The following is a 228-nucleotide window of genomic DNA, read 5'->3' on the forward strand; positions in this document are numbered from 1 at the left end:
TTCCACCAGCAGGGTCTTTCTGTGTGGAATTTGCATGTTCTCCCTGTGTTTGCGTGGGTTCTCCTGAGGTACTCCGGCTTCCTCCCACAGTCCAAAGACATGCACTTTGTGGGGATAGGTTAATTGAAAAAAATTTAAATCGAAATTGCCCATATGTGAATGTGAGTGCGAATGGTTGTCTGTCCCTGTGTGTTAGACTGGTGACCTGTCCAGGGTGTACCCCGCCCT

Source organism: Pelmatolapia mariae, linkage group LG18 (genome assembly GCF_036321145.2).
Source record: "Pelmatolapia mariae isolate MD_Pm_ZW linkage group LG18, Pm_UMD_F_2, whole genome shotgun sequence".
Classification (NCBI taxonomy): Eukaryota; Metazoa; Chordata; class Actinopteri; order Cichliformes; family Cichlidae; genus Pelmatolapia; species Pelmatolapia mariae.